The sequence below is a fragment of the Mustelus asterias genome, unplaced genomic scaffold (genome assembly GCF_964213995.1).
Source record: "Mustelus asterias unplaced genomic scaffold, sMusAst1.hap1.1 HAP1_SCAFFOLD_253, whole genome shotgun sequence".
Classification (NCBI taxonomy): Eukaryota; Metazoa; Chordata; class Chondrichthyes; order Carcharhiniformes; family Triakidae; genus Mustelus; species Mustelus asterias.
In genome coordinates, this window is record NW_027590220.1 from 258,665 (window position 1) to 271,247 (window position 12,583).

A 12,583-nucleotide genomic window follows, 5' to 3' on the forward strand; every position below is an offset into this window, starting at 1 on the left:
GTGTTAATATTTACAGGGGGGGGGTCTCCGGGAGTGTGTTAATATTTACAGGGGGGGGGTCTCCGGGAGTGTGTTAATATTTACAGGGGGGGATCTCTGGGAGTGTGTTAATATTTACAGGGGGCGTCTCGGGGAGTGTGTTAATATTTACAGGGGGGGGGGGTCTCCGGGAGTGTGTTAATATTTACAGGGGGGGATCTCTGGGAGTGTGTTAATATTTGCAGGGGGGGGGGTCTCCGGGAGTGTGTTAATATTTACAGGGGGGGGGTCTCCGGGAGTGTGTTAATATTTACAGGGGGGGATCTCTGGGAGTGTGTTAATATTTACAGGGGAGGGGTCTCCGGGAGTGTGTTAATATTTACAGGGGGGGGGGTCTCCGGGTGTGTGTTAATATTTACAGGGGGGGATCTCTGGGAGTGTGTTAATATTTACAGGGGGGGATCTCTGGGAGTGTGTTAATATTTACAGGGAGGGGTCTCCGGGAGTGTGTTAATATTTACAGGGGGCGTCTCGGGGAGTGTGTTAATATTTACAGGGGGGTCTCCGGGAGTGTGTTAATATTTACAGGGGGCGGTCTCCGGGAGTGTGTTAATATTTACAGGGGGGGGGTCTCCGGGAGTGTGTTAATATTTACAGGGGGGGTCTCCGGGAGTGTGTTAATATTTACAGGGGGGGGGTCTCCGGGAGTGTGTTAATATTTACAGGGGGGGGGTCTCCGGGAGTGTGTTAATATTTACAGGGGGGGATCTCTGGGAGTGTGTTAATATTTACAGGGGGGGGGGTCTCCGGGAGTGTGTTAATATTTACAGGGGGGGATCTCTGGGAGTGTGTTAATATTTACAGGGGGGGGGTCTCCGGGAGTGTGTTAATATTTACAGGGGGCGTCTCGGGGAGTGTGTTAATATTTACAGGGGGCGGTCTCCGGGAGTGTGTTAATATTTGCAGGGGGGGTCTCCGGGAGTGTGTTAATATTTACAGGGGGCGGTCTCCGGGAGTGTGTTAATATTTACAGGGGGCGGTCTCCGGGAGTGTGTTAATATTTACAGGGGGGGGGGTCTCCGGGAGTGTGTTAATATTTACAGAGGGGGGTGTCCGGGAGTATGTTAATATTTACAGGGGGGTCTCCGGGAGTGTGTTAATATTTACAGGGGGGGGGGTCTCCGGGAGTGTGTTAATATTTACAGGGGGGTCTCCGGGAGTGTGTTAATATTTACAGGGGGGGGTCTCCGGGAGTGTGTTAATATTTACAGGGGGGTCTCCGGGAGTGTGTTAATATTTACAGGGGGGGGTCTCCGGGAGTGTGTTAATATTTACAGGGGGGGGTCTCCGGGAGTGTGTTAATATTTACAGGGGGGGGTCTCCGGGAGTGTGTTAATATTTACAGGGGGGGTCTCCGGGAGTGTGTTAATATTTACAGGGGGTGGGGTCTCCGGGAGTGTGTTAATATTTACAGGGGGTGGGGTCTCCGGGAGTGTGTTAATATTTACAGGGGGGGGTCTCCGGGAGTGTGTTAATATTTACAGGGGGGGTCTCCGGGAGTGTGTTAATATTTACAGGGGGGGTCTCCGGGAGTGTGTTAATATTTACAGGGGGGTCTCTGGGAGTGTGTTAATATTTACGGGGGGGGGGGGGGGGTCTCCGGGAGTGTGTTAATATTTACAGGGGGGGGTCTCCGGGAGTGTGTTAATATTTACAGGGGGGGTCTCCGGGAGTGTGTTAATATTTACAGGGGGGTCTCCGGGAGTGTGTTAATATTTACAGGGGGGGTCTCTGGGAGTGTGTTAATATTTACAGGCGGGGGTCTCCGGGAGTGTGTTAATATTTACGGGGGGGGGGGGGTCTCCGGGAGTGTGTTAATATTTACAGGGGGGAGGTCTCTGGGAGTGTGTTAATATTTACAGGGGGGTCTCCGGGAGTGTATTAATATTTACAGGGGGGGTCTCCGGGAGTGTGTTAATATTTACAGGGGGTCTCTGGGAGTGTGTTAATATTTACAGGGGGGTCTCCGGGAGTGTGTTAATATTTACAGGGGGGGCGGGTCTCCGGGAGTGTGTTAATATTTACAGGGGGGTCTCTGGGAGTGTGTTAATATTTACAGGGGGGGGCGGGTCTCCGGGAGTGTGTTAATATTACAGGGGGGGTCTCAGGGAGTGTGTTAATATTTACAGGGGGGGGTCTCCGGGAGTGTGTTAATATTACAGGGGGGGGTCTCTGGGAGTGTGTTAATATTTACAGGGGGGGGTCTCCAGGAGTGTGTTAATATTACAGGGGGGGGTCTCTGGGAGTGTGTTAATATTTACTGGTGGGGGGTCTCCAGGAGTGTGTTAATATTTACAGGGGGGGGATCTCTGGGAGTGTGTTAATATTTACAGGGGGGGGTTCTCTGGGAGTGTGTTAATATTTACAGGGGGGGGGTCTCCGGGAGTGTGTTAATATTTACAGGGGGGGGTCTCCGGGAGTGTGTTAATATTTACAGGGGGGGGTCTCGGGAGCGTGTTAATATTTACAGGGGTGTCTCCGGGAGTGTGTTAATATTTACAGGGGGGGGTCTCCGGGGGGTTGTTAATATTTACAGGGGGAGTCTCTGGGAGTGTGTTAATATTTACAGGGGGGGTTCTCTGGGAGTGTGTTAATATTTACGGGGGGGGGGTCTCCGGGGGTGTGTTAATATTTACAGGGAGGGGTCTCTGGGAGTGTGTTAATATTTACAGGGGGGGGGGGTCTCCGGGAGTGTGTTAATATTTACAGGGGGGGGTCTCCGGGAGTGTGTTAATATTTACAGGGGGAGGTCTCCGGGAGTGTGTTAATATTTACAGGGGGGGTCTCCGGGAGTGTGTTAATATTTACAGGGGGGGGGGGTCTCCGGGAGTGTGTTAATATTTACAGGGGGGGGTCTCCGGGAGTGTGTTAATATTTACAGGGGGAGGTCTCCGGGAGTGTGTTAATATTTACAGGGGGGTCTCCGGGAGTGTGTTAATATTTACAGGGGGGGTCTCCGGGAGTGTGTTAATATTTACGGGAGGGAGGGGATCTCCGGGAGTGTGTTAATATTTGCAGGGGGGGGGTCTCCTGGAGTGTGTTAATATTTACAGGGGGGGGTCTCCAGGAGTGTGTTAATATTTACAGGGGGGGGTCTCCAGGAGTGTGTTAATATTTACAGGGGGGGGTCTCCGGCAGTGTGTTAATATTTGCAGGGGGGGGGTCTCCTGGAGTGTGTTAATATTTACAGGGGGGTCTCCGGGAGTGTGTTAATATTTACAGGGGGGTCTCCGGGAGTGTGTTAATATTTACAGGGGGGGGTCTCCAGGAGTGTGTTAATATTTACAGGAGGGGGTCTCCGGCAGTGTGTTAATATTTGCAGGGGGGGGGGTCTCCTGGAGTGTGTTAATATTTACAGGGGGGGTCTCCTGGAGTGTGTTAATATTTACAGGGGGGTCTCCGGGAGTGTGTTAATATTTACAGGGGGGGGGGGTCTCCTGGAGTGTGTTAATATTTGCAGGGGGGGGGTCTCCAGGAGTGTGTTAATATTTACAGGGGGGGGTCTCCAGGAGTGTGTTAATATTTACAGGGGGGGTCTCCGGGAGTGTGTTAATATTTGCAGGGGGGGGGTCTCCTGGAGTGTGTTAATATTTACAGGGGGGGGTCTCCGGGAGTGTGTTAATATTTACAGGGGTGTCTCCGGGAGTGTGTTAATATTTACAGGGGGGGTCTCCGGGAGTGTGTTAATATTTACAGGGGGGGATCTCCGGGGGTGTGTTAATATTTACAGGGGGGGGTCTCCGGGAGTGTGTTAATATTTACAGAGGGGTCTCCGGGAGTGTGTTAATATTTACAGGGGGGTCTCCGGGAGTGTGTTAATATTTACAGGGGGGGGTCTCCGGGAGTGTGTTAATATTACAGGGGGGGGTCTCTGGGAGTGTGTTAATATTTACAGGGGGGGGTCTCCAGGAGTGTGTTAATATTACAGGGGGGGGTCTCTGGGAGTGTGTTAATATTTACAGGTGGGGGGTCTCCAGGAGTGTGTTAATATTTACAGGGGGGGGATCTCTGGGAGTGTGTTAATATTTACAGGGGGGGGTTCTCTGGGAGTGTGTTAATATTTACAGGGGGGGGGTCTCCGGGAGTGTGTTAATATTTACAGGGGGGGGTCTCCGGGAGTGTGTTAATATTTACAGGGGGGGGTCTCGGGAGCGTGTTAATATTTACAGGGGTGTCTCCGGGAGTGTGTTAATATTTACAGGGGGGGGTCTCCGGGGGGTTGTTAATATTTACAGGGGGAGTCTCTGGGAGTGTGTTAATATTTACAGGGGGGGTTCTCTGGGAGTGTGTTAATATTTACGGGGGGGGGGTCTCCGGGGGTGTGTTAATATTTACAGGGAGGGGTCTCTGGGAGTGTGTTAATATTTACAGGGGGGTCTCCGGGAGTGTGTTAATATTTACAGGGGGGGGGGGTCTCCGGGAGTGTGTTAATATTTACAGGGGGGGGTCTCCGGGAGTGTGTTAATATTTACAGGGGGAGGTCTCCGGGAGTGTGTTAATATTTACAGGGGGGTCTCCGGGAGTGTGTTAATATTTACAGGGGGGGGTCTCCGGGAGTGTGTTAATATTTACAGGGGGGGTCTCCGGGAGTGTGTTAATATTTACGGGAGGGAGGGGATCTCCGGGAGTGTGTTAATATTTGCAGGGGGGGGGTCTCCTGGAGTGTGTTAATATTTACAGGGGGGGGTCTCCAGGAGTGTGTTAATATTTACAGGGGGGGGTCTCCAGGAGTGTGTTAATATTTACAGGGGGGGGTCTCCGGCAGTGTGTTAATATTTGCAGGGGGGGGGTCTCCTGGAGTGTGTTAATATTTACAGGGGGGTCTCCGGGAGTGTGTTAATATTTACAGGGGGGTCTCCGGGAGTGTGTTAATATTTACAGGGGGGGGTCTCCAGGAGTGTGTTAATATTTACAGGGGGGGGTCTCCGGCAGTGTGTTAATATTTGCAGGGGGGGGGTCTCCTGGAGTGTGTTAATATTTACAGGGGGGGTCTCCTGGAGTGTGTTAATATTTACAGGGGGGTCTCCGGGAGTGTGTTAATATTTACAGGGGGGGGGGGTCTCCTGGAGTGTGTTAATATTTGCAGGGGGGGGGTCTCCAGGAGTGTGTTAATATTTACAGGGGGGGGTCTCCAGGAGTGTGTTAATATTTACAGGGGGGGTCTCCGGGAGTGTGTTAATATTTGCAGGGGGGGGGTCTCCTGGAGTGTGTTAATATTTACAGGGGGGGGTCTCCGGGAGTGTGTTAATATTTACAGGGGTGTCTCCGGGAGTGTGTTAATATTTACAGGGGGGGATCTCCGGGGGTGTGTTAATATTTACAGGGGGGGGTCTCCGGGAGTGTGTTAATATTTACAGAGGGGTCTCCGGGAGTGTGTTAATATTTACAGGGGGGTCTCCGGGAGTGTGTTAATATTTACAGGGGGGGATCTCCGGGAGTGTGTTAATATTTACAGGGAGGTCTCCGGGAGTGTGTTAATATTTACAGGGGGGGGTCTCCGGGAGTGTGTTAATATTTACAGGGGGGTCTCCGGGAGTGTGTTAATATTTACAGGGGGGGATCTCCGGGGGTGTGTTAATATTTACAGGGGGGGGTCTCCGGGAGTGTGTTAATATTTACAGGGGGGTCTCCGGGAGTGTGTTAATATTTACAGGGGGGTCTCCGGGAGTGTGTTAATATTTACAGGGGGGGGGTCTCCGGGAGTGTGTTAATATTTACAGGGGGGGATCTCCGGGGGTGTGTTAATATTTACAGGGGGGGGTCTCCGGGAGTGTGTTAATATTTACAGAGGGGTCTCGGGGAGTGTGTTAATATTTACAGGGGGGGTCTCCGGGAGTGTGTTAATATTTACAGGGGAGGTCTCCGGGAGTGTGTTAATATTTACAGGGGGGTCTCCGGGAGTGTGTTAATATTTACAGGGGGGGTCTCCGGGAGTGTGTTAATATTTACAGGGGGGTCTCCGGGAGTGTGTTAATATTTACAGGGGGGGGGTCTCGGGGAGTGTGTTAATATTTACAGGGGGGGGGTCTCCAGGAGTGTGTTATTATTTACAGGGGGGGGGTCTCCGGGAGTGTGTTAATATTACAGGGGGGGGGTCTCTGGGAGTGTGTTAATATTTACAGGGGGCGGTCTCCAGGAGTGTGTTAATATTTACAGGGGGGGGGTCTCCGGGAGTGTGTTAATATTTACAGGGGGGGTATCTCTGGTAGTGTGTTAATATTTACAGGGGGGGTTCTCTGGGAGTGTGTTAATATTTACAGGGGGGGGTCTCCGGGAGTGTGTTAATATTTACAGGGGGGGGTCTCGGGGAGCGTGTTAATATTTACAGGGGGGTCTCCGGGAGTGTGTTAATATTTACAGGGGGGGGTCTCCGGGGGGTTGTTAATATTTACAGGGGGGGTCTCCGGGAGTGTGTTAATATTTACAGGGGGGTCTCCGGGAGTGTGTTAATATTTACAGGGGGGGGTCTCCGGGAGTGTGTTAATATTTACAGGGGGGGTCTCCGGGAGTGTGTTAATATTTCCGGGGGTGGGGGGATCTCCGGGAGTGTGTTAATATTTACAGGGGGGGGTCTCCGGGAGTGTGTTAATATTTACAGGGGGGGGATCTCCTGGAGTGTGTTAATATTTACAGGGGGGGGTCTCCGGGAGTGTGTTAATATTTACAGGGGGGGGATCTCCGGGAGTGTGTTAATATTTACAGGGGGGGTCTCCGGGAGTGTGTTAATATTTACAGGGGAGTCTCCGGGAGTGTGTTAATATTTACAGGGGGGTCTCCGGGAGTGTGTTAATATTTACACGGGGGGGTGTGGTGAACCATCGTTGGTTCACCACTGGGGTTTGTTACCATGTTACTGTTGGGCTAGGGTGTTATTACTGTGGGGGTTGTACTATGTTGTTGGGTTAGGGTGTTTACCTGTTATAAGTGTTATCATGGCACATTCCAGTGGGGTCCCGCCTCCGGTGGCAGGGTATAAGACCCCCTGCTCCGGCAGGACCCCTTCAGTCTGAACTGGTGTATTCGTGTTAGTAGTTCCATTGTTACTGTATTAAAGCCTTCAATACTAAAGCCTTGATTCCATGTGCTCATTGACGCGCATCAATTTAATACAGTAAACAGAGAGTATGGAACAGATCCTAAAACCGGATCGTCTGACACTGGACCCGCGTGCGGTCGGTGCAGCTAACACATTCGACCATTGGTGGAAGTGCTTTGAGGACTACCTGGCAGCCTCGGTAGCTATCACTACGGACAGTGATAGACACCAGGTCCTCCACGCGAGGGTATGCGACACGATTTACCTAGCCATTCGTGCAGCTCCCACTTACCAGGGTGCCGTCGAGCTCCTAAAGAATAGGTACATTACGCCACCCAACGAGATACATGCTCGTTACCTCCTCGCTACACGACGTCGGCAGTCGGGCGAAACCATAGAGGATTATGCCAATGAGCTCCTGCAGCTTGCCAGGGGTTGCGACTGTAAGGACGTCTCCGCCGAGCAGTATATGTACGACCTCGCCCGAGACGCGTTCGTAGCAGGGGTAGGGTCCTCGTACATCAGGCTTAAATTACTAGAAAAGGGGAAACTCAACTTGACCCAGGCAATGGGGGTGGCCGTGAGGTTGGAGGCGGCGTCGAAGAGCTTGGCGCTGTACCCCGAGGACCACGTGCAGTCAACGTGGTTGGAGCAAGCTCTGCTCCCTCCTCGCCCCGCGAACCCGCGCTCCCAGATCGATTCGACGACGGCGGCAGCTCCAGGTGGCCAGCGATGCTATTTTTGCGGTGGGGCCAAGCATCCACGGCAACAGTGTCCGGCAAGAACGGCTATCTGCAGCCAGTGCGGTAAAAAAGGCCACTACAGCAAAGTCTGCAGGTCCAAACCTAAAAACGGCAGTGCAGCTTGTAACCCTCCAGAACGGAGACAATCTCCTTCGGCGTCGCAGTACCCACGAGGCCCGACCACGTGCGATCTCAGGACGGCGCCATCGTGGCAAACAGAGGAGGAGGAAGACCACCAGGAGTCGCTGCGCTTGGCGCCCTCGCCCACGTGCGACCCATGGGGGCGGCCATCATGGTCCACGACGACTAGGAGCGACCAGCAGGGGTCCTCAGCATCCACATCGGCAGCATGCAGTGACGCCCAGGGGCCAACGGTGGCGTCGATCTCTCTGGATCAGACCAGGCATTACAGACTGGAACATTCTATGATGGAGGTAAAGGTTAGTGGCAGAACTGTGAATTGTCTGTTTGACAGTGGGAGCACCGAAAGTTTCATACACCCTGAAACTGCTAAAAGGTGTGGACTCCGGGTTCTCCCTGCCAAACAGACAATTTCCATGGCATCACAGTCCCGGTCTGTACCGATCCAAGGACGATGTATGGTAACTCTTGAGGTACAGGGCTCCTTGTGCTACCTCAACTTTGCGCGCCAATTCTCCTCGGACTAAACTTTATGGTCCACATGAAGAGTGTGATCCTACAGTACGGTGGGCCACTCCCTTCACTGGCAGTAGGGAACCAGCCGCAGCCTCCAAATTGCCCAAAGCGCCCCGCGTGCAATCTATCCACCCTGAAGATCACCACACCATCCCTTTTTAAAAATCTGGTACCTGGCTGCAAGCCCATCGCTACTAAAAGTAGGCGTTACAGCGCTGAGGACCGGATCTTTATTAGATCTGAGGTTCAGCGGCTCCTCAAGGAAGGGATCATACAGGCCAGTGCTAGTCCGTGGAGAGCGCAGGTCGTGGTAGTCAAAAGCGGGAACAAACCTCGGATGGTCATCGACTATAGTCAGACCATTAATAGATACACGCAGCTGGATGCGTATCCTCTCCCGCGCATTTCTGATATGGTCAATCAGATTGCGCAGTACCGAGTGTTTTCTACCATAGACCTTAAGTCCGCCTACCATCAACTCCCCATCTGCCCAGAGGACCGACAATATACGGCCTTTGAGGCGGATGGTCGTCTATACCAATTCCTCAGGGTTCCATTTGGTGTCACCAATGGGGTCTCGGTCTTCCAGCGTGCTATGGACCGAATGGTGGACCAGAACGGGTTGCGGGCTACCTTCCCGTACCTGGATAATGTCACCATCTGCGGCCATGACCAGCAGGACCACGACACGAATCTCCAACACTTTCTGCGCACTGCATCTCGCCTGAATCTGACCTATAACAGGGAGAAGTGCGTATTCCGTACGCGTAAGTTAGCCATCCTCGGATACGTGGTGGAAAACGGGGTCATTGGCCCTGATCCAGACCGTATGCGCCCACTCACTGAACTTCCCTTGCCCGCTAGCACGAAAGCACTGAGGAGATGCCTCGGGTTCTTTTCGTATTATGCACAGTGGGTCCCCAACTACGCGGACAAAGCTCGTCCGCTCATTAAGTCCACGACCTTCCCACTTACGCCGGAGGCCCAATTGGCCTTCAAGGTTTTGAAAAGCGACATCTCGAAAGCCACGATGCACGCGGTGGATGAATCCATCCCTTTCCAGGTGGAGAGTGATGCATCTGACTTCGCCCTAGCCGCCACACTAAACCAGGCAGGCAGGCCCGTCGCGTTTTTTTCCCGCACCCTTCAAGGCCCAGAGATTCGGCACTCAGCGGTGGAAAAGGAGGCTCAGGCCATTGTGGAGGCAGTCAGACACTGGCGCCATTACTTGGCAGGTAAGCGGTTCACCCTGATCACGGATCAACGATCCGTGGCGTTTATGTTCAGTAACACGCAGAGGGGCAAGATCAAGAACGATAAGATCTTGCGGTGGAGAATTGAGCTCTCCACCTATAATTACGATATTATGTATCGTCCAGGGAAGCTCAATGAGCCCTCGGATGCCCTCTCGCGCGGAACATGCGCCATCATGCAGGAGGACCGCTTGAAGGCTCTCCACAATGATCTGTGTCATCCTGGAGTCACCAGACTCTACCACTTCATCAAAGCCCGCAACCTGCCCTACTCGGTGGAGGATGTCAGGTCAGTAACCAGAAGCTGTCGGATTTGCGCAGAATGCAAACCACACTTTTATCGACCAGACCGGGCACATTTGGTCAAGGCCACTCGCCCTTTTGAGAGGCTGAGTGTGGATTTTAAGGGCCCCCTTCCCTCAACGGACCGGAATGTCTATTTTCTCAATATAATAGACGAATATTCCCGGTTTCCGTTTGTTTTCCCCTGTGCGGACACGTCAACTGCCACCGTCATCAAGGTTTTCAGTGAACTTTTTACCCTGTTCGGGTACCCCTGCTACATTCATAGCGACAGGGGCTCGTCGTTCATGAGCAACGACTTGAGGCAATTCCTGCTCTCATTCGGGATTGCCTCTAGTAGAACCACGAGCTACAACCCTAGGGGTAACGGACAGGTGGAAAGGGAGAATGCTACAGTCTGGAAGGCTGTCCTACTGGCACTGAAATCCAGGGGCCTTCCAGTCTCCCGTTGGCAGGAGGTCCTTCCAAATGCGCTCCATTCTATCCGCTCCCTCCTGTGTACGGCAACCAATGCTACTCCCCACGAGAGGATGTTCTCATTCCCTCGGAAGTCGTCCTCGGGGACCTCATTGCCAGCCTGGTTGACGTACCCAGGACCCGTCCTTCTGCGGCGCCATGTGAGGGCTCGCAAGTCCGACCCCTTGGTCGAACCGGTCCAACTCCTCCACGCCAACCCTCAGTATGCCTATGTGGCATATCCTGACGGGCGAGAGGACACTGTCTCCATTAGAGACCTGGCGCCCGCAGGGGACGTAGCAACCCCTGTCGCTCCTATTCCCCCAGTCACAAATCCACTACTCCTCATTACTTCCCCAGACGTGGCGCGGTCAGCACCGGGACCAGTGCATAACACTTTTACTCCCATGTACAGCTTGCCTGAGACTCGGAGATCGGCGCCACCATCATCACCACCACCACTACCACCAAACGTTCCAGGATCCCCTGCACCATCGCCTCACCAGGGCCGGCCGGCCCGGGAGTCCTTGAGGGGACAGCCAGACGTTACTTTGAGAGAGCCACCACAAGCACCTGCTCCGTTTTCGCAACCGGTGTTGAAGAGATCGGCACCTGCTCCGGTTTCGCAACCGGTGTTGAGGAGATCGCAGCGTCGGTGCGGTCCTCCAGACCGTCTGGACTTGTGAATCCTGTGATTTTTTTTTTTTTGTTATTGTCTGTTTTCGTCCACCCCGCCACCTTTTGTTCCTAAAGGAGGGGTGAATGTGGTGAACCATCGTTGGTTCACCACTGGGGTTTGTTACCATGTTACTGTTGGGCTAGGGTGTTATTACTGTGGGGGTTGTACTATGTTGTTGGGTTAGGGTGTTTACCTGTTATAAGTGTTATCATGGCACATTCCAGTGGGGTCCCGCCTCCGGTGGCAGGGTATAAGACCCCCTGCTCCGGCAGGACCCCTTCAGTCTGAACTGGTGTATTCGTGTTAGTAGTTTCATTGTTACTGTATTAAAGCCTTCAATACTAAAGCCTTGATTCCATGTGCTCATTGACGCGCATCAGGGGGTCTCCGGGAGTGTGTTAATATTTACAGGGGGGGGTCTCCGGGAGTGTGTTAATATTTACAGGGGGGGTCTCCGGGAGTGTGTTAAGATTTACAGGGGGGATCTACGGGAGTGTGTTAATATTTACAGGGAGGGAGGGGTCTCCGGGAATGTGTTAATATTTACAGGGGGGGGTCTCCGGGAGTGTGTTAATATTTACAGGGGGGGATCTCCGGGAGTGTGTTAATATTTACAGGGGGGGGATCTCCGGGAGTGTGTTAATATTTACAGGGGGGGGGTCTCCGGGAGTGTGTTAATATTTACAGGGGGGTCTCCGGGAGTGTGTTAATATTTACGGGGAGGGAGGGGTCTCCGGGAATGTGTTAATATTTACAGGGGGGGGGTCTCCGGGAGTGTGTTAATATTTACAGGGGGGGTCTCTGGGAGTGTGTTAATATTTACGGGGGGGGTGGGTCTCCGGGAGTGTGTTAATATTTACAGGGGGGTCTCTGGGAGTGTGTTAATATTTACGGGGGGGGGGGGTCTCCGGGAGTGTGTTAATATTTACAGGGGGGGGTCTCTGGGAGTGTGTTAATATTTACAGGCGGGGGTCTCCGGGAGTGTGTTAATATTTACGGGGGGGGGGGGTCTCCGGGAGTGTGTTAATATTTACAGGGGGGAGGTCTCTGGGAGTGTGTTAATATTTACAGGGGGGGTCTCCGGGAGTGTGTTAATATTTACAGGGGGGTCTCCGGGAGTGTGTTAATATTTACAGGGGGGTCTCCGGGAGTGTGTTAATATTTACAGGGGGGGCAGGTCTCCGGGAGTATGTTAATATTTACAGGGGGGGGTCTCCAAGAGTGTGTTAATATTTACAGGGGGTCGGGTCTCCGGGAGTGTGTTAATATTTACAGGGGGGGGTCTCCGGGAGTGTGTTAATATTTACACGGGGGGGTCTCCGGGAGTGTGTTTATATTACAGGGGGGGGGGTCTCTGGGAGTGTGTTAATATTTACAGGGGGGGGTCTCCAGGAGTGTGTTAATATTTACAGGGGGG